The sequence below is a fragment of the Balaenoptera borealis genome, assembly GCF_965194805.1.
Source record: "Balaenoptera borealis genome assembly, chromosome: 21".
NCBI lineage: Eukaryota > Metazoa > Chordata > Mammalia > Artiodactyla > Balaenopteridae > Balaenoptera > Balaenoptera borealis.
Genome location: NC_138880.1, coordinates 5,006,340 through 5,027,469, shown reverse-complemented (window position 1 = coordinate 5,027,469; position 21,130 = coordinate 5,006,340). Strand labels below are relative to the sequence as shown.

Here is a 21,130-nt window from a genome sequence, read left to right as displayed (position 1 = left end):
ACACATGCATATGTGCATACACACATGCATACGTGCATACACGTGTGCATACATGCATACACACATACAAACACACACACACATGTATACACACACACAGAGACACATACATATATACATAAAACAAACTCAGGGGAAGAGGGAGGCAGGTAGTAAACCAAGAAAGAAGACCAGATCCAGGAAACCAGTGAGACATCAGAGCAACTGAAAAAAAGCCCCAAGACAACAGTCAAGTGCCGTGTGCAAAGAAGGGAGCAGAAAAACAGAAAGCTTCTGGAGAAAGAGATCCAGGAGTAAAAGTAGAACAACAACAACAAAAAAACTGTTACAGTTCAGGGAGACCCCTGGTGGCCTAGTGGTTAGTGTTCTGGGCCTTCACTGCCGTGGTGAAAAAAACAAAAAACAAAACCATTGGTTTGCTTTTCTGAGCAAATCCTGATCAATACTAAATAAAGTAAATGAAAAGAATTTCTAACTCTAGGAAAAACAAAACAAAAGGATGTATAAGAGCAAAAATATAACCATAATACAGCATGTGGCTTAGCAGTGAACAGTATTTGCATGAACTTAATAAGGTAATGACCAACTACTAGTTTATCTAGAATGTGTGACGTAACACATTCTAGACAATTTAATATTGAGAAGACTGAAGGGGACGTGTACATGTGCAGGTGGGAGGGGGAGGAGAGCTAAATCCTCATCCAAGTTTATTCCCGCCTCTGGGCTCTTGCACTGGCAGTTCCCTCTGCCTAGGACACTGTTCCCCAAACAAGGCATGGCAGCCCACTCCCTTATTTTACTCAAGTCTCTGCTTAAATGTCACTTCTTTTGCCCAAGATATCTAAAATAATGCTCCCCCAACCTACAGCACCCTTATCATCTTACTCTGCTTTATTTGCCTTTATAACATTTCCTAATCACGTATAATATAAACCTTACAGAATAGTGCGTGCCACACAGTAGATACCTAATTGATTGAATAAAACAATGAATGAATTACCATGATGTGAAATCCATAGTCCATGTCTGGCTCAGCTTGAGTTTCTCCAGAAGCAGACCCTCACATAAGAGTTAGTCCAAAAGCTTACTTGAAGTGGTTACCCAGGGTTTAGGGGGGCAGGGGGTAATAAGGAGTTAGTGTTTAATGGGCACAGAATTTCAGTTCGGGATGATGAAAAATTCTGGAGATGGATAGTGGTGATGATTACACAGCAACATGAATGTACTGAATGCTGCTGACTTGTACACTTCAAACTGGTTAAAGTGATGTTTTATGTTATGTATATTTTACCACAATAAAAATGGTATATATGTGTTTTTCTTTTTTTAAGGAAAAAAAACCTTACTTGGGAGAAACAAAAAACACCATAGAGAAATAAGTAGAACAATGAGGCCACTGATAAAGGTGTATGATCAGGGCTTCCCTGGTGGTCCAGTGGTTAACACTTCGTGCTTCCACTGCAGGGGGCATAGGTTCCATCCCTGGTTGGGGTGTGGCCAGAAAAAAAAAGAAAAAAGAAGAAAAAAAACGGTGTGTGATCAACCAGAGTCCACCAGAGCAAATACATTTTTTTAATTTTTAAAAATTTTTTAAAATTAATTAATTAATTAATTTATTTATTTATTTATTTTTGGCTGCATTGGGTCTTTGCTGCTGTGCATGGGCTTTCTCTAGTTGTGGCGAGCAGGGGCTACTCTTCCTTGCGGTGCGCGGGCTTCTCATTGCAGTGGCTTCTCTTGTTGCAGAGCACAGGGTCTAGGTGTACAGGCTTTAGTAGTTGTGGCTCACGGGCTCTAGAGCACAGGCTCAGTAGTTGTGGCGCACGTGCTTCGTTGTTCCGTGGCATGTGGGATCTTCCCAGACCAGGACTCGAACCTATGTTCACTGCATTGGCAGGCGGATTCTTAACCACTGCACCATCAGGGAAGTCCCAGAGCAACTAGATCTTAATCCCACAGAGAAGCTCTGGGGGTGGCTAGTGCATGCCCCAGAGTGAGGTCCACCAGCAGCGAGGGAGTGAGGGCGTTTATACACCAAGTCCCATCAGGTTGGGGGCTACTTCTGAGGGATTCCTCAGCACTTCTGGCCTGCCCTGTGCACAGGCAGGGTGGTCTTTGAAGCAAGTCTCCAGGCAAAGAGATGACACATCAGCAACTAGAAGCAGACCAGCTGCCCTGAAGGACTAAGGCCAAGGGACATGGGTGAGGCACTGACAGGTCTGTGACAATGCCTAAAATTGATAATACACACGGGTACTTAGAATCATGGAGTTGAACACCTCAAGCCACAGCCAGAAGACTTAAGAGGGATTGCATCTGGGGAGCAGGACTGAGAAATGGGAAGGAGATTGCTCTTTTTGTCATAAATTCTGATTTTTAAAAGTATTATTTCACTTTTAAACTATGTCCATGTATTATTTTGAAAAGGAAACAAAAAGATGAATTTTAAATGAGTATGAATATCACCAGGAAGTCATCCCACACTGATTTGGTTCTAATACTGTTTCTAGTATTTTGCCATGACAAATACCTGTAATAAATAACTTTCTGCATATAGTGTTTTAAATTTGTGAGGATATGTTTTCAGGGGAAATGTCTAGAAATGGGATTGCCGGTCAAAGGTTAAATGCATATGATGCTTGGTTTGCTATTTCCCACCCACAGGGGCCGCCCCATTTTGCACACCTGCCATCACCGGATGGGAGTGCCCATTCCCCACACCGGGGCCAGCAGCGTGCTGTTAAGCCTTTGAACTTTTGCCATATTCATAGGTGAGAAATGATATCTCAATGTGGTTTTAATTTGCATTCTTCTTTTTACAGTAAATTTGAACATCTTTTTTTTAAAAAATAAATTTGTTTACTTGGTTATTTATTTTTGGCTGCGTTGGGTCTTCGTTGCTGCGTGCGGTCTTTCTCTAGTTGCGGCGAGCGGGGGCCACTCTTCATCGCAGTGCGCGGACTTCTCATTGTGGTGGCTTCTTCTGTTGCGGAGCATGGGCTCCAGGTACGTGGGCTTCAGTAGCTGTGGCTGGCAGGCTCAGTAGTTGTGGCGCACGGGCTTAGTTGCTCCGTGGCATGTGGGATCTTCCTGGACCAGGGATCGAACCCGTGTCCCCTGCACTGGCAGGAGGATTATGAACCACTGCGCCACCAGGGAAGTCCAATAGTATTCTTTTAAAAATAACTTTTAGGGCTTCCCTGGTGGCTCAGTGGTTAAGAATCCGCCTGCCACTGCAGGGGACACGGGTTTGAGCCCTGGTCTGGGAAGATCCCACATGCCGCGGAGCAACTGAGCCTGTGAGCCACAACTACTGAGCCTGCGCTCTAGAGCCCTCAAGCCACAACTACTGAAGCCCACGCCCCTAGAGCCCGTGCTCTGCAACAAGAGAAGCCACAGCAATGAGAAGCCCGTGCACCGCAACAAAGAGTAGCCCCCGCTCGCCGCAACTAAAGAAATCCCGCATGCAGCAACAAAGACCCAATGCAGCCAAAAATAAATAAATAAATTTATTAAAAAACAAAGCAATACTATTGCTTTCAGATCTACCAATATGTTAAAATATAATTTGAAATTATATATATGCAACAGGACATCAACAACAAAAATAACCCTTCTGTACTCTGTTTTACTTGTATAAGGAAGCCAAAAAAAAAAAAATTTGAACATCACAGTTGTAAGTACTAATTTTAAAGAATTTTTGTAATGATACACCTGGTAATGTAATGGTACACACACACACACACACACACACACGTTAAAGAAGTGTCCATCCATTACTATTTTACTGTGTGGTCTTTTTTTTTTACGTTTTATTTTATTTATTGATTTATTTTAATAGATCTTTATTGGAGTATAATTGCTTCACAATACTGTTAGTTTCTGTTGCACAACAAAGCACATCAGCCATGTGCATATACATGTCCCCATATCCCCTCCCTCTTGAGCCTCCCTCCCATCCTCCCTATCCCACCCCTCTAGGTCATCGCAAAGCACCGAGCTGATCTCCCTGTGCTGTGCTGCTGCTTCCCACCAGTGAACTATTTTATTATAAGGAATAGTTCTTGGTTTGTGTTGAAGGCCTATATCCATCCACAGACTTGCAAGATTTTCCTATATTATTTAATATGGTGAACTATATTAATCAATTTTCTAATATTAAACCATTTTTGCGTTCTTAAAATAAATTTCACTTGGTCATAATGTGTTATTTTCTTAACATGATATTAAATTCTTTCTGCTACTATTTGCGATTTTGCCTAGATATTCATAAGTGAGAATAGTCTGCAGTTTCCTCTTTTTATGATCTCTTTAGCACATTTATTGTATAGCAATATTGTATTGTTTCATAAAAATAATTTGAAAGTCATTCTTTTTAAGCTCTGAAAAAATTGGTATAATATTGGTCTTTCAAGTCTTGATAGAAATCACCTTTGAAATCATCTGGCTTTGGTGAGTTTTTTTCAATGGTGTGGTTTTTGGATGACCGTCTGTATTTCTTTGATGGAAATTAGTCTGTTTAAGAGTTTCTCTATTGAAATCAGTTTTGGTAAATTGCATTTTCCCAGGGAATTCTCCATTTCATCTAGGTTTTAAAATTTATTTGCACAGTGCCTTTGTGATACTATGATATAATAAGAAATATACATTTGGTCTTTGTAGGGGTGGAAAATTTTTTCCTTCTTTTCTAGGTTTTTTTGCTGATATAATAATCAAATTGACCCAAGACAGATTAACAGGAGAAAAACAAATTTAATTTTGTACATACAGGAGTCTCATAAAAATACGAGACCCAAAGGCAGTCAGGCAATTGAGGTTGACATATCAAAAAGGAATGAGATGGGGGCTAGGATCAAAGGGATCATTCAGGGCAATTCAGGGCAATTCACAGGAAGCTAAGAGCAGATGTTTGGTAATTAGATGTTTACCTTGCCATGCAGGAAAGTTTTCCAGATTAAAAAAAATCATCTCTGGTAATAGTTCTTATTCTGGGCCAAGTCCTCTATCTAAAATATTTTAGTCAGTTAAGGGAGAGGTCAAAGTTCTTCCTGAGTCTACTGGGTCTGGATCACCTTCAGCCATCACGCCAAAGGGACGCATTTTGGGGTGGCCTCTTCTGGCACAGAGCTTCCAAAACCCTTTCAATTTCCTGATTGACAGGAGTGATAGGAGCATCTTTTGTTATAATATTTCCTCTTAGTCTCCAGTTCCTGATACAAGAGCTTCTAAGACACTAGGAATCTCCTGAGTGATAGGAGAGAAGTTTGCAAGCTAATGAGATGGCTGGCGGCTGGAGAGGCCCTGGTCAGCATGCGGATGGGGGCAGCTTGTCAGAAAGACCTAGCCATGAGTGGAGAGGTAGCGCCGCAGTCTAACGTTTCCCCGCCCAGGTGTGTCTCTCACCTTCTAAGCGCGATTTTATCTGAGTCCTTCCACCGCTGGGACCCAGAGGCACTTGCTCTGTTCTGCACAGTCTCCATCCCTCCCCGCGGTGGTGAGGGCTCCAGCACCGCCCCCCTGGGCTTCAGATGTCTGTTCCTTACTTACTGAGGGTTGCCGTGTTCCCTGTCTTTCAGGTGTGTTGTAGACATGCGTTACAGGTCCCGTCACGCGCCCTCCTTCTCGCTCTGTGCGGTTTCTGCAGAACCTGTGGAGAGATTCCAAGTTTGGCAATTACCACCATCCTAAGAGCTCTTGGTAGTTCCTCAACTGACTTTTGAAGGCTGCTTTTTCCTTCAAAACTTTTTCTGAAATTTCTTAACTTGGCTTCACTTATTTAAAAAGTGTTGAGTGGTAAACAAGGAAGCTACATAAGCGGTCGGACTCAGCCATCCCCTAGCCTGGGGCATAGGTAAGAGACATTTTCTGTGTCCGGAATGTTTGGAGGGTTCAAAGACCCCAAAGGAATCCAATATCCTCAAATCCTCTTTCTCTTCTGCCTCTTCCTACCACCTGGTCCTCCCAGCCTACCCACCTTTACCTCATCTTGTAAGTAGGAGCACAGGTTCTACTCACAGTGGAAGTCAAATAAGCAAACGACCCATACACGTCTAGGGCGCCAAGACTGTGGTCAGAAGATTGACCCAGTTTCACTTCTCGCCGCCCAGTTCCAAGTCCTGGGGACAGTCATGTACCTCTCTGAACTCAGTATCTGTGTATATAAAGCTAGATAGCTATCTCACCTCAGGAGATTTTGTGACTCTCTTATGAAACATGAAGATGCTTTAAAAAGCAGAAAATGCCATAAAAATGTGAATCACATTGATACAAGCCAGAGACAAACATATAGATGTCACATCACACATTTCCGTAAGATTAGTGACCAACCTGGGTGTAGAGTCATTCTAGGCATTGGCGACAGAACACAAGGGTCAAAGGAATAATCACCTTCGCCATGGACTTGAACATCTGCTGGGAATACTCTCTAAGTACCACAGGGATGGAGGTACGTGGTGTGAATTGCAAAACCCTTAATTAGGTGCATAATAGTTTCCTTGGGCAATGGGCAGTTTTGTACCAGGCCATTTGGGGACCAAGCTAAGAACAAAGGCGGCAGCCCCTGGCATCTTGAGAAAGATTTTTTACTGTTTCTTCTCCTTCCCATCTTTATTTATTCTAAGAGCAGAAAACAGGATTTGGAGAAGCCTACAGCGTCTTCTCTGGTTCTTGGCTTGCTAACCCTTTTCTGAGGTCTTAAACAAGTGAAGAGTGAGAGTAGTTTTTTATAGAATTTTGAGAAAGAAGCAGCACTGGAGGTGGCTCAGTCTCAGGGCGGCTGCATGAGGATTATATCCACTTAGTTGGTTATAATCTGATTTGTCTCCAGCCCTGCCCTTCCTATAGGTCTTTGGGGGCCACCAGGGAAGACACCATCTTCTCTGTACTCTAGAACTCCCTGATTTGGTAGATAGTTATTAGTTAGTGTCTTTGATACCTTTCCTCTGGAAAATATCTCAGCACCTAATTTATGTTTGCTACTTTTAACTAATCCTCTTCTCTGCCATCATCTTAGAAAGCTAACAACAAATGAGAAGTTACAGCACCTATAATACATATATTTAGTAGACTCCGTTCGTTACCCAAGCTGTGTCTGTTTCTCCTTCTTCTTTGCTAATAGATGTTATTTTGTATAAGTATCTACCCTGTGTCATTCAGGGGAAGGAGATCCCATTCCCGGGAGTAGATCCCACTTCATCTGAGCCAATTCTGGTAATTCCATCCCCCTGCCAATGATTGGCTTAATAACAGACACAATTCTGGCCAGTGATACATGACGGGACATATACCAAGTCGCTTTTGAGGAGGAATTTGTCACTCTCAAGAATGAGATGGGGCTTCCCTGGTGGCGCAGTGGTTGAGAATCTGCCTGCCAATGCAGGGGACACGGGTTCGAGCCCTGGTCTGGGAAGATCCCACATGCCACGGAGCAACTGGGCCCATGAGCCACAACTACTGAGCCTGCACGTCTGGAGCCTGTGCTCCACAACGAGAGAGGCCACGACAGTGAGAGGCCCGTGCACCGCGATGAAGAGTGGTCCCCGCTCGCTGCAACTAGAGAAAGCCCTCGCACAGAAACGAAGACCCAACACAGCCATAAATAAATAAATAAATAAATAAATAAATTAATTAATTAATTAAAAAAAAAAAAAGAATGAGATGAAGGAGGACACCTCCCTTTTGTCACATCTGGACACAAAGCCTGGAGCAGCCCCAGGTACCATGCTCCAGCCTTAGAACGAAGCCAGACCTCTGGTTATGTGGAATAATGAATTGTCTTTTGTTTAAACTACTTATGTCAGGGTTTCTTTGTTCCAGCAACTAAAACCATCTAATATAATAATGAGAGCAACATAAAGAGGTTCTGTTCAAAACTTTCCGTCCAGAATCATCCACACCCAAGAAGTATACTTCCACCTCATTATAAAACCTTGACGGCGAAAATGTTTATGTGGCAGAAGTGAGTGACTTGGATGTACGAAGATTTCCCTCACAATCCCTTTAAACCACAAAGTGTGCAAATTTTATACAAAGATACCTGAGTTATACACCTAGGAACTTCTCAAGAGAAACCTTGTTTTAAAAGGGTGTACTTCAGGTGTATAATATTTCACTTCGGAGAAAGTAGAAGCTATGCCTTTGACTTCTTAACAAAGAAGAAGACAGGTCACTCACAGGAGCCACCAGCCCTTGCCTACTTATGAAGGGGAAACCGGATGGAGTCCCCATCACCGCCCATCTTGTGTGCTTCTCAGATAGTTACTTCCGTAGCCCCCAGAGCCTATTATTCTAACCAGCCAACCCAAGGCTGTCATCTCATTGAAGATGAAAAGAATGTAAAACTTGAGGGTTTAATGCCCCCAAATATCACCAGAAATCCTGATTTTAAAACAAAGTAAAACTACTTTAAGTCTCTGCCATAAGGAAGAACATCACCTTGGCTGCGTCTTAGCCGTGTCTTGGAAGGGGAGAGTCAGAAGTGGGCTATTTCTAGGGCTTTGGTGTCTCGGCTCAAGAGACACCACTTGGGTTGAGTCTTTCAAGACAGGGAACTGATGGGGGAGATTTTGTGATAAAATAGTTTAGGAGTGATGGACACAGCAAAGCAAGCCTCCTGAGACAAGTCTTAATATGTAAACTCTTACCTGAGAGTAAGAGCTTGGCCAGGTGAACAGACAGTTGTCGCCAATAAGAGAATAGTGAAGTTGTTTACAGGTTTGTAGTATTATATTTCCCAGCAAAGTTTCCCTGTAGCAAACAACTTGGTCATGTTGACACAGCTGGTCTCAGTGTTGTCACAAAAGATCATATATCTCAGGGAGCAAGAGAGAAAGGTTTGAATTCAGAGGCAAAGGGAGAAACCGCACGTCTCCTGTTATGTTGCCCAATATTCCCCACTACATCCTGTCCAAAAAGTGGCCTTGTTTGGTTTGGTTTTTAAGGACAGTGACTTCTTAATGAGCTCTAACAATACGCATGAGTTCATGCCAGGTGTTCTGTACCAAGTCATGGCCATGCCTATGTGACCTTAGGCAAGTCGCAAATTCTCTGAGCCTTCATTTCCACAACTAGAAAAAATAAATAATACATTCCAGAGTTGGTATGTGGATCAAACCACCTGACGCATGCAAAGTGAACTTAGCATGGTACCTGGAATTGCTCAATACGTATATTGATTTCCTTTCTCTTTCTTCAAAGAACTTACAAAACTTTTGGAGGGGCAAGAATAACATAGTTGACAGGTTAATAGCAAAGTTTGAGACTGCGTGAGACAACAAATGCCAAGTGGGTCAAGTAAGTGCTAGAGACAACAAGCTTTGGAGGCTGGGGTGTGTGGGTGTGGGGTGTCAGGACAGGGTCCACGGGGAGGCAAGCTTGAAGGTTCTTGGTATTCTTCTCTGATTCCTCCTGGGAAGAGTCCAAGAGAGCATTTGCTTCAGTCCCAAGACTCCAGAGTTGCAAGTACTACCCGTGTATGGTTGTGGGATACTCCACTTCCCCTCAGGAGTTCACGTAGCCCAGACCTCCACATCTGAGCGCACCCTGATGCACTGTAGGTAATTCAGCTGTAAGTGGAGGGGTGAGAAAGTAAGATGCCCACTCTTTAACCCTCAACACAAGCTCTATCCTGAGCCATCACTGCCTGACCTCTCTGCTGGAAGGACTACGTCACATAAACAAGGACTCACGGAGATGCCCTTTGACTGTTCCTTTTGAAGCCATTGAACTCCGAGAAGATACTCGACAGCCAGTCCCCCCATTCTGTCTCCTAATCTGGCTCCTCTGATTCCCCAGAACCAAAGATGCTCTCAGGCAGTAGGTATCCCTCGGCTAAAGGAGGGAGACAGAGGGAGGGGAACTGAGACCCAGAGGCCAAAGGTTTCCAGCTTCAGACCTTTCTCGTCCCAAAAGGTCCATCCCCCACTTGAAGACCCAGCTTGTTATACCTGCACCAGGAAGCAAAGAGGTCGTTTGCTCTCTATGCCCAGGAGACATAGTGGCTCCACTTTCCTTTTATCTTTCTTTGACTGTAAGGACACCTCCTTACAAACCTCCCTAGATGAAAACTCTAATTCAAAAAGATATGTGCACCCCAATGTTCACAGCAGCATTATTTATAATAGCGAAGACATGGAAACAACCTAAGTGGCTATCAACAGATGAATGGATAAAGAAGACGTGGCATATATATATATATATATATATATATATATATATATATATATATATATATATATATATATATATATATAATGGAATACTACTCAGCCATAAAAAAGAATGAAATTTTGCCATTTGCAGCAACATGGATGGACCTAGAGATTATCATACTAAGTGAAGTAAGTCAGATGGAGAAAGACAAATACCATATGATATCACTTATATGTGGAATGTAAAAAAAAAAAAAGATATGAATGAACTTATTTACAAACAGAAATAGACTCACAGACATAGAAAACAAACTTATGGTTACCAAAGGGGAAAGGGGGGGAGGGATAAATTAGGAGTTTCAGATGAACAGATACACTGTCTATAAAATAGATAACCAGCAAGGACCTACTGTATAGCACAGAGAACTATATTCAATATCTTGTGATAATCTATAATGGAAAATAATCTGAAAAAGAGTATATACATTTACATTTATGTGTGCATGTGTGTGTGTGTGTGTATAACTGAATCACTTTGCTGTGTACACTTGAAACTAACACAATATTGTAAATCAACTGTACTTCAATTAAAAAGTAAAATAAAATAAAACTCCCTAAACTGTTGTGAGTCTGGGCTCCAGCTCAGGATCACTCCTACGGGACCTGGGCCTGAGTGATATGATGCCCCAAACTGCAACTCCATCAGGGCCACTCTGACGTTTTGGCCAGCGTGGCACCCACGTCAGTCTAAAACTCTAGGAGAAACAGGCATTGCTGACCTCCCTCGTAGTTATAAACTGGACCAGAGGTAAGAGGCCTGCAATGGACTAGGAAGACCCAGACCCAGACCCATCAGAGTGATGGTCCAACTCTTAGCCTCTTACTCAGTTCAGTACAAATGCCTTTTCATTAAACTTCGTAGAGACATCTGCTAATTCAAAGGTGACTAGAGATCAGCCTTTTCCAGATACTTCTCATGGGGTGGAGGTAGCAGAGAGTAGAGCTCCCCGTTGGTAGAGAAGAAAGTAGGACACATGGTAGACTTGGAGGATGCCGAGTGCTGTCCCTAGAACCTTCCGTTTACACTTCAGAGTAACTTGGGAGGATAAATGTTATTAGCCCCACTGGAAGAGGCCATGGAGTAACTTGCCTAAGATCACGCAGTTAATAAAGCACAGAGCCAAGATACAATGATTCACATCATTCCCAAAGTACTTTCTCCCATGCCTTATATCTCAAACTTTAGTGATTTGAGCACCACTTCCCTGGTCTCACCATATACATGTACATGTGTGCTATCACTTACTGGATATCTTTCTTCATATGGATCTCTTTTTAAACTTATATACATTCTATATTTATGTATTCAATTGTGTTTTTGTTTAATATATGCAAAGACATTCTATTTAAGAGACATCGTAAAACCATTTATGGATCAATGATCAAAATAGAAGACAACTCTGAAGATAAAAATAATGAAAATGAGTGTCCCTCCCTCCCTCCCCACGGGTCTCCAGGAGAACATCACAAGTACCTGAATAAGGAAAGGACATCAGCACAGGTTTGGATGGAAGAGACCGGTCGTGGGAAACTGACTCCATTGCAGATTGACCTGTGGACCAGCTGTCAGCTGCCTGTTTTCATATATCCCATGAGCTAAGAGTGAGTTTTACAGTCTTCATAATTAAAAAACTGTAAATGATTCCAAAAAAGAAGAGTGTTTTATAACATGTGAAAATTAAATTAAATCCACATGTCCGTGTCCATAAATAAAGGACACAGCCATGCCCATCTATTTACACACCGTCCACGGCTGCTTTCACTCTGCCACAGAATTATGTAACTGCCACACAGAGACCGTCCAACCTGCAAAACAGAAAGTATTTACCATCTGCCCTTTTGTAGGAAGTTTGCTGACCTCTGGCCTTGGTGATGGAGGACAGTGCTTTACAAGTGAGTCTGGTCTTTTTTCTTTTGAGCTTCAGGGCTCTTTTATTAGCTGTTATCCAAACCACTCACTGTCACTTCAGGGAACCCCTCATGTAAAACATTCAGGCTCCGGGTGCCCCAATTTATCCCATGCCAGGAGACAGCCATGAATATGGCCCACGTGTCCCCCCTTGAGTATGGATGATGATGATGGTGGTGATGGTGGTGATGACGCAGGGGAAGAAGAAGGAAATGGAAAAGAAAATGACAAGATAGCACATAGGATTTGTGGATGTTGTGCTTGGTCTAGTAATCCACCTAGACCATCCCATCCCATCCCTATGAGAGAGATACTATTATTGGTCCCATTTCACAGATGAGAAAAACCAAGCCTGGAGCGGTGCAGTGTAGTAAATTGCACATGGCCACACAGGGGATGGTGGCTCAGTTATCAGTCAGCGTTCCAGCTCCTGAACCTGGATCGTACCTCTCTGTCAGATGGCTGCCTGCAGCACCTTCTGAGTCCCAGGAAGCCTTAAGATTCTTTGTTGCCGTCATGATTGATTTCGTTTTACCCAACAGCTTACTGACACCCGGGCAGGTCCACAGCTGAAAAAGGTGATTCTCAGAAACATTATTAAAGTTAAGAAAAATAAAAAGTCACAGAAAGTATCAGTCATTCACAAAGTATATTCCCAGAGTGATCCAATTTCCAAACCCAAAATCAAACACAGTAATAAATTCCCCACCTGTTGAACTCAGATGCCTGGGCAGATCTCAGAAATCTTCACGAGAGATCGAAGAATCTATCTATGCATCAGGGCTTAACTTTAGATAAATGAATAGTGTTCTGTACTTATCAGTGAGTTTTAAAGCTCATTAAATGCTATTGTGGTTTAGAAAAGAAATTCATTTAAACAGATTATTGAATTTATATTATCTTTTTGTCATGAGGCTTCCTTTTCCCATCAATAGTTACTAGATTGGAATAACGGCCATCCCCGATATCCTCACATTGAAAAGTGATTGGGGACCTTGACTGCAACATTTAGCCTGACAATAGAACAAAACGTTTACAGCTGATTCTTGCCAAGCAGACTCGGGTATACGAGCACCGAATTCAGAGCCCTTCCACTTCCATGAGTCTTTCAAATCGAATTACCCAGCTCTGTCTGTGTATATCCATGGGAAATGAATATGGACAAAATTTATTTGGAGTCCCATCCAGAAGCTTTTTCCAGAAACAGATTATATTTTTAGCCAACTATAAAGTGGGCACTGGCTAACATCAGCTCTGATTTCTAATAATGAGTAGCTGCCTCAAGCCACAGTGAGCGATGTGTCACCACGAGTGTATGAAAAAGCTGGATGCAGCCATTCACCAGGGTCGCCGCGGATGGGATTTCTACCTTGGGCAGGAGATGCTGATAACCTCAGAGGACCGTTCTGATTCAAAATCTATTATTCTAAGATAAGGCCCAGGAGCATTTTTCTGAGACGATCCCAAAGAAAATGCAATAACTCCAGGCACACAGTGGCTCTTGTTCATCACTTATCTGTTTCTTCTGCCTGCCCGCCCCCTGCCCCCAACTTTCCATTAAGTTCGTAAAGAGTAGAAGATTTGGCTTGTGGGCTGCAATTTAATATGTGTGTAAAAGTGATATGAGGATCCTGCCCATCAAGAGGGCTGTAGTCCAAGGAACAGGGCAGGTTTTATTAGTTCCTCATCAATTAAACAAGGAAAACCTTCAGGCTCCAAAATGAACTCTATCTCAGGGGGCAACAGAGAGAGATCGTATTGTCTAAGACAGCAGAAATCCACTGTGGACAATGGAAGCTCTGTTTCACATGGGGAAAGGGTGGGAGTCTCTTATCTGCCTTCAACAGCTTTTTTCAGTGAGGGAGAAAATCCCCTTGTAAAGGAGGGGGTGACAAACAAGGGACCCCGGGGGCTATCTCAACCTCCACGTCCTTCCACACCAAGATTCTGGCATGTCCCACTCTGTAGGAAGGTTTTTCCCGTGAGACTCTTTTTGTGCAACAATGTTATGGGCAGCACACCTTCTAGATCCTGACACTTTGGTGCAGAAAGAGCGGAGAATGACAAGCCGTGACAGGTGTGTGTGGCCGGGGATGGGAGAGTCTGATGGATATTTGGTAATATTGTGATAGACAATGAAAGGCAGGGACTGTAAAGAGATAATGTTAGAAAATGAGGCTGATGGATGCCTGGTCGTGGAGGATCTTATGTGCCAGGTGAGATGCTCCTGCAGGTTACACAGCCAATAAGGGTTCTGAGAAGGGGAGTGATGGAGATGTAGGTCTGTCAATCACCGCCTGGGGGGATGCACTTGGATGCCCCACAGGCTTCAAAAGCCAAGGGAAGAAGCTTTGACTGGAGATATTAATGTGGGTATCATCGGGGTGTAAGTGATTGATAAGGACATGGGAGGTATGAGATCACCCAAAGGAATAGAATGTATAAGGGGCGTGGACAAAACTTGGAACTTATGAACGAGATAAGAAAGCAACAACAACCACATGGCACAGGAGCAACCAGGGAAGTCAGGAGAGCAGAGGGGCTCAGGAGCCAAGACAGACGCCATCCCAGCACCACAGAGTGCCACCCTCCTCCCATCCAAGCACCACAGAGCGCCACCCTCCTCCCAGCCAAGCACCACAGAGCGCCACCCTCCTCCCAGCCAAGCACCGCTTCCTCTTTGGGGACAAGGGTGAGAGGGTGCAGGGATCCAGTAAACCGGAGTTGAGGGTAACCACTCCTCGGAGATCAAGTGCATTCTTGGTACTAAAGAGGAGAGCAATGACGTAGAGACTTGGATTGTCAAGAGGACATGGCCCTGGTCTAGGGGCAGGAATGTTGAGCCTGACATGACCCTGACCGTGGGACTTGCAGAAGGTCACTTTTGTCCTCCTGGGCTCCATTGTCTCAACTGGAAATTCAGGGGCTCTACTGATCGATCTGCTTTCTGCTCTCAACTCAAACAAACTCCATTTCTACAAGGAGATGCAGTTGTCAGTCATCCCCCCGGCCCAGCTGGACCAATCATCATCATCCTCCCCAGTTGCCAGAAATATCAAAATTGAATGAAGGGGGCTTCCCTGGTGGCACAGTGGTTAGGAATCCGCCTGCCAATGCAAGGGACACGGGTTTGAGCTCTGGTCCGGGAAGATCCCACAGGCCGTGGAGCAACTAAGCCCGTGCGCCGCAACTACTGAGCCCGCATGCCATAACGACTGAAGCCCGTGTGCTACCACTACTGAAGCCCGTGCGCCTAGAGCCCGTGCTCTGCAACAAGAGAAGCCACAGCAATGAGAAGCCTGCGCACCACAACGAAGAGTAACCCCCGCTCGCCGCAACTAGAGAAAGCCCGCGCGCAGAAACGAAGACCTAACGTAGCCAAATAAATAAATTTATTTTTAAAAAAATTGAATGAAGGGGCCCAGCTATTTCAAAAATAGAGCATTTCCTTTTCTACCTTCAAGGTGCCATAATGTACACGCCCCGCGTCATACCTGGCTCCCAGTGTTACAATGAAAGTACTCTGTTCTTCCTGATCAATAGCAGGAACTCTTCTCCTGGGCTCTGAAGGTCAGTTTAGAACATTCTTAAAAGTCTTGAATGAATCATGAGAGCGTTTCCAAACTCATTTTGGGGAAATGCAGTAGCTTAGGGCACAGGAGGAGCATTTTACAGGTGTCTTGGCGACACGGGGATTTGTTGACATCCCAGGGGGTGGGGTGGGACACGTTTGTTTCTCCCCTGCCAGGAGGGTCAGCTCTGCTGCACCAAGAGAGCCCTTTGCACAAGATACCCCCATGCAAAGCCCTCACCCCCTCTCACGAGATAGTTCAGCCCAGAGCCCCTGACACACACTTAAGTTAGCTGGTAAAATGCATTTGTATCAAATTGCACATCACTATATATTTCTGACCTTGTTTTTTCAAAATGATCTTAATTTTAATTCTTCCATAAAATTGTCTGCAATCACCTCAAAGTTGCAGTTTATGATTAATGATATGAAAATGTTGATACATTCAATTGCCTCTTCTCTGTAAACCACAATCTTTTTATTTAAGAAAAACTATCTCCAACAACAAATTCTGCTAAATGAAGGGTAGTCTTGATTCTAATTTTTCTCACATTGAAATGTATAAACATTTCAACCCAAATATTTTCACACTTTTTTTGCTCCCTTTCAGAGCAGCTTTCTTTGACACATACTCCAGTAAGACAAAACAGCAAATAAATTGCCCCATATTTTTGAACTTTTGACTATATTTAAATGCTGCCAAGTTGTAGGTCTCGTCAATGTTGTTCTATTCTGGTACCGAATACATACCTTTCCATTAAAAATAGAAGCTCAACAAATTGAGCTATTTCACAGTGAAATCAGAGAATATCAGCATTCACTCTTATTCACCATTTGCAGTCACCTTGTTTGATTTATTCATTTCTCCTTGCTTTATGGAGATAAACTTCAGTGGTTTCCAGTTTGCAAACTTTGTCTTCAAAATCGCAACATTACAATTTGCTAAAAGTTTCAAAGCTTAATTAAAGTTTTTCGGTGTTCTGTTTATTGCATATTTTCATTAAAGATTTTCAACACCTTTTGAACAAAATGTGACTACAGTTTAGAGGACTTATTTCCAAAAATGTCCAAATCATCATATAGCTTAATTCACAAAGGTTCAGATATTTCTAAAGTCCAATTGGTGGCAAATAATGAAAAAAAGAAAGCACATACTACCAATGTCAAACTATTTTGGAAGGAATTCAACATTAACTTCATCAAAACAATTTTGTATTTCAGTTATTCTGTGTATATCTGAAAATAGTCATAAACAGCAACACCTCTGGCCTCTACTGTGATTGGTAGAATATCAAGAGCTTTTTGGACACAATTATGAATTTTTAGTGCACCGCAACCAATTCCAAGTATATTTCTGCTCCATAATTTTAATTAAAAACACTGGTTTTACCACAAAACTGTGTTCTTGCAGACCTTGTTTATATCATCTCTGTCAAAACAATAATTTTGTCTTCAATATTGAACCTTATAATGACATTTATAATAGCGTTCACAACAATGGCTAGATTTTGCCTTTAAGAAAACGAACTTCTAAAAGCTTTCTCTGTTGTCATGAATTGGACAAAGAATCAAGCTATTATGGGGATTAATTGATTTTCCTACTTGGAGTATCTGATGACATTTTATAAAACTGGCATCACTTAGCTGTGGGAGGAGTTCTCTTAATGGAACCCACATGTCAACAGCTATGGCTTCATGTTTTGTATGCACCAGGATAACTTGGGATTCAGTATGAGTGATTCTAGAGACCTAGAGTCAGCAATACTGCATCACACACTCCAACATTTGTTAAGAGGGTAGATCTCAGGTTAAGTGTTCTTACCACACACACACACACACACACACACAAACACAAGGAAACTTTTGGAAGTAACGATATACGCCTTTTATCTTGATTGTGGTGATGGTTTCATGGGTGTATGCATGAGTCCAAACTCATCAAGTTGTATACATTAAATATGTGCAGTTTATTGTATATCAATTATACCTCACTAAAGCTGTTTAAATTTTTTTAAATTTTAATGAGTGGAATTAACTTAGAAGCTATAAATGATGTAAATAAAGTCACTGTTATAAACAAAAAGTAATACTCTTCAGAGTAAGTTTAAAACATGCTTTCTAAAGCTGCATATAGCCTTCTTAAAATAACTCCTGGAGTAACTTCTCAGGTAGATGTTGACGTTTCTTTACCAGATTTGAGTTCTCTGGGTTTGGGGGGCCGGGGGGGCCTGGTCACTGACACTGCCGAGCCCCCCAGGGTGGACAGCGAAAGCCAGCAAATATTTTGTGCACATTACATGTTGTTGATGTTGATGATGATCAGCTTTCTGAAGAAACAGAAATTTAGTACATACTTCATTTTCTATTAAATACACAATTTTTTTTAACAACCATTGTGATCTTTATAAGGATTGCATTAATTGGGAAAGAACTGATATCTTGATAAAACTTAAGTTTTCTAATATAGGAATTAATATATTCCTTCATCTATTTAGATTGCCTTTAATTCATCTCACTATTACTGTAGAGTGTGATGTATAGAAATTTGACACATTTTTGTGAGATATATTCCTAAGTACTTGATTTGTTTCATGCTATTTTAAATGGTATCTTTTTTTCAGATTTCATTTTCCACCTGTTTGTTACTGGGATATAGAAGTGAAATTAATTTTCCTACATTGACTTTGCATCTGTTAACCTTGGTAAACGTATTTATCTTAACTTTCTGTGAAGATTATTATTCTGAATTTTCTATTACATAAACATATCATCTAGGAATAATTTCTTCTTCCTTATTTCCAGTCCTTATACATTTTATTTTGTTTTCTTGCTTTATTGTACTGGCTAGTATGTCCAGTACAGTATTGAACAGAATTGGTGTTGGTGAACTATACTTAATTTTTCAGCTCATTTTTGCAAATGGTAAACGCAATTGCAAAATAAAATCACTCCAAAATAAACTAAATAAATAGTTACATGACTCCATAAGATTAATGACAAAATCAGTGTAGCTGGAGTATAGATGACATGCTGTCTATGCTTCAGCCTCTATTTCCCACACATATTTCACCTACACCCAGCCCATAATTTCTGGTGTTTTCCCACAAGCCAATGGTGGCCTAGAGGCTTCCTGCATCTGGGCCACAGCACAGGTGTGAGTGCAAGTGGCTGATGCACCAAGTGGTCCCACAGGTACAGGAGTGACAAATACCTGTCCCAGCACCACCTGTGATTGGAGGATTTACTGTCCTTAGCAGCTCGTGTCTGAGAGGACTTCATCTATCAGTTCCTCCAAGAAAGGTGTTGGTGTCTTTCAACTGAAAGAGCTGGGAAAAGAGAGCTGAGTGGTTGCTGGTCATCTCCCAGATAAAACCACCACACATGCATCACATACGCTAAACAGTAAGGTCACGGCAAAGTGGGAACCACCAAAGGGAGTTCTACCAAAGCCACCCAGGCTTATTTCAACAGAACCATTGATAATAATATTTCATTTAAAAATGAAGAATCCCACAAACACTAAACCAAACTGGGTGCTGAGCCAATAGGCACAAACTACCTCAGCCCTGGGCAGACTAAGACATGTGTGCCTCTTTGTTCTTCCCTGGCACCAGACTTATATTCATTTTCTCTTATTGTATATGAGTCAAATATGCAAAAAATTTGGAAGGTGTCTGCAACAGTCAGTATTTATTCTCCGTCAACAGCTCGAATGTTTTTCATTTCGGAGACTTAATTTTGGTGTAAGAAAAGGAGATGGTGAATGAAGGCCAGGAAATAGAGAAGCCATCAACATCCAAACAATGGAAACATTTTTAGAATTTTTCATTACTCTGTGGGCCTTTAGAACAAGAACAAAAGTGAAAAGAAGCCAATCTCCCAGGCACTGTTGAAAAATATTTTGGGGGGGGTCCGTCCTTCCCATCTGACTAATGAACGTCAGTGAGACAGGAGAAAGCAGGAGAGTGTGTGCTTTGGGGCAGGAGAAGGTAGTGTTAAGAGAGGAATTTGTCATCCCCTAAGTATTATTCCCCCAAAGCTATGATGTTCCTTCAAAACAACTGATGTTTTCCAGTCCACCGTAAAACACAAAATTAAAAAAAAAAAAAAACAACCAACCTTCTTTCCAAATGTTAAACTATCCATTAGATTGATGCTTGGAGCTCAGCAAGCTGCAGAACCGAGACTAGTATCCCAGAAGGCTTTGCTCCAACTTTCAAGCTTCCCACGGAAAGGCTGGAGGTTTACAGCTGGTTTGAGGGGCAAGGAGAGAGGGTGAGGAATAACCCTGGCCTTGGGTGTGCTCCAAAGTGATTTCGGGCAGCTGAAATTTTAGAAAAAAAATCACTGTCCCCACACCTGCACAAACATCTTCTTCCCCCTTGCATTTCCCCTGAAACAACGCTTTAGTAGAGTCTTAACACAAAACTAACATGAGTCTTGTAATCCACTCACAGCGCCCCGAGCTTCCTCAAGGTTAGCCAGCTGCCTCTGCAGCCCAGAGGGAGATGCTTCAGTTCAAGTCAAGAACTGTGGATGCAAAAAAAAAAAAAAAGAACTGTGGATGCTGTTAGCAGGATGAACCCGGGTTTCAAACTAACTAGAGTCCAAAGTCATCAGTGCAAACTTGGTTGATCCCAAACCCACAATAGGTCCTTCATCCTGCATGACGTCAACTTTGGCTGTTGTCACTAAACAGGGAACAAAGGAGAAAGAATGCTGAGCTGCTGAACAATGGGTGTGACTGTTTTCTGGTCATTAAAGTCTTTTTTCAGGTTCTTGGAGGCAAGGCCGCCTCCTCATTTCCACCCTCTTCTCTGACAACTGTGTTCAACACAAGCGTATCTGAAAATCAAAACAGGGGATTTGACCTCAGTAGTTTCCTATTACAGGTATTCAGTCAATACAGGCCAATCTAGCCCCTCCGGCCCTTGAGTGAGGATGGCTTATAGAGTGTGAAGAGTTTCTCAACTGATCTTTCCTTACCCAACAGGAGCAATACTCTCAGCCCTGGAATCTACTATCAGTGATCCAACGATGTGCTGAGTGACCACGGACAGCAGAGGTGTCTCCCCGAGCCTATGTTTCCTGCAAGCAGAAGACAAGGGTTACTGGCTTGGAAGGGCTGCGATTTCATGCAGGTGGAGATAAGGATGCTGCTAAGACAATATTAGGGTTACGGCAGCGCCCTCTGCCGGACGGTCAGTTCCTGGAGGGCGGTGGCCAAAGGCCTCATTCTCGTGTTCAGCGCATCGTCCGGCATGATTAGAGCCTGGCACACTCTGGAGCCCCAGGAAGCATGTCTTCAATTGTGTTCACAGCTGCTTTCCGCAGGGCCGGTGTCACAGCAATGACTCTGCACAGTCTGAATAGATTTGCATGTGATTTTTGCCTCCTGACTTCAGTAAACCTCCTCGCTCCTAAGAAGGGCAAATTAGATTA

At 42.5% G+C, this 21,130-nt stretch overlaps 1 long non-coding RNA gene across 2 annotated transcripts; it reads right to left on the bottom strand.

The window, feature by feature from the left end:
• Positions 1–4,732: 4,732 nt before the first annotated feature.
• Positions 4,733–20,861, bottom strand: LOC309619480. Of its 2 annotated transcripts, XR_014239000.1 has the most exons (5): positions 20,675–20,861; positions 19,808–20,218; positions 12,565–12,686; positions 5,548–5,647; positions 4,733–5,244 (listed from the first exon to the last, which is right to left on the bottom strand). It is a non-coding gene; the product is annotated as an uncharacterized lncRNA (long non-coding RNA). The 2 variants fall into 2 exon arrangements; XR_014238999.1 differs by having other exon boundaries at positions 19,808–20,861.
• Between the last annotated feature and the right edge of the window lie 269 nt (positions 20,862–21,130).